The following is a 1,275-nucleotide window of genomic DNA, read 5'->3' as shown; positions in this document are numbered from 1 at the left end:
TATGTGACTCTTGGCTTCTTCATCAATATTTTATATACAGCAGTACCGTGACTTAAGAGTGGACTCGACTTTTTCAATGTGCGAACCGTTGCTTGGCTGATTTTTCTCGGACAAAAATTGGAGATTTGAGCACTGAATGGTGTCAGCAGCAGTTTGGTAAACTCTTAAAAAAAATATATAAGAAGCTTCAAGCTATTTATTGCTACTCCAGAGTTAGGTTTACTCTCAGACTAAACATAATCACCCCCGCCCCACCCAAAAAAAATGTATTTAATAACCACATCCCTTTGAATGTCCACTAGCTTGATACCAACGCACAATGCAAAATCCCATAGATGAGCTAATAAATAGCATCTGTGGCAGTCTTGCCAGGCTTTAAGCAACAGATATTATAACACAAACGATGCAACAACACAGACAATGTAACAATACTCAGATGGATATTGATCCTTTATAAAAAAAAAAAAAAAAAACGGCTATCATTGCAGCGTACTGACTCATTTATTGTACTCCCCCTGGTGGCCAAAGCTTGCACTTCATAAGGAGCACAGTGTGGTGCTGGAAAGGAATACAGTATTTACATTTCCATTAGCGTGCATCAACCCCCCATTTATAAAGTAAAAATATTTGCTTTTTTACCTATACCTAGTCTAACCTTTTTCCCTTTTTTGAAAAAGTAAGTCCTGCAAAATTTTATTTTGTTTATGCTGGCCACTGGGCGTTTGAAAATTTGACTTGCAAGGCTGCCGAATTCGTAAGGATCAAAAATCCAAAGTTTTGACTGATTTGTTTTTTCATTACTGTTTGCTATAAAATGATTGTTAAAATAAATGTTTAAAAAAATGGCAATGTTTTAGTAGATTTGAGACATTCCATAACTTTTGCAAGCAATTATTTTGAAGATGTGCACAATTACTGTCGAAATGTAACAGTTACAGCTCACTTTACAAGTATGATACATTAAGACATCAGTGATAGCAACAAAAAAAAAAACATGTTTTTACGTGCATTTATTTCAAAACAGTGCAAATGGGCAACTCATCAGACATCAGTTGAGCACTAATGAGATTTTGTCATTTCCCACCCGCCACAATAATAATTTAAGTAATTATATATTTTTTTATCTGGGCTTAAACTATTTTGTGTAAGATTTATAAAACATGTTTGAGCAACTTATACAATTTTACTAAAGTCTATTAAATGGTATTTACTTTCTGAGCCTGCCAAATTCGGCAACCTTGCAGTTTTCTAACGCACTGTGGCCCACCTAAACAT

This window comes from Filicampus tigris, chromosome 6, assembly GCF_054856515.1.
Source record: "Filicampus tigris isolate MCC_2025a chromosome 6, RoL_Ftig_1.0, whole genome shotgun sequence".
Taxonomy (NCBI): domain Eukaryota; kingdom Metazoa; phylum Chordata; class Actinopteri; order Syngnathiformes; family Syngnathidae; genus Filicampus; species Filicampus tigris.
The sequence above is the reverse complement of the archived record's forward strand: the minus strand, read 5'-3'. Positions refer to the sequence as shown.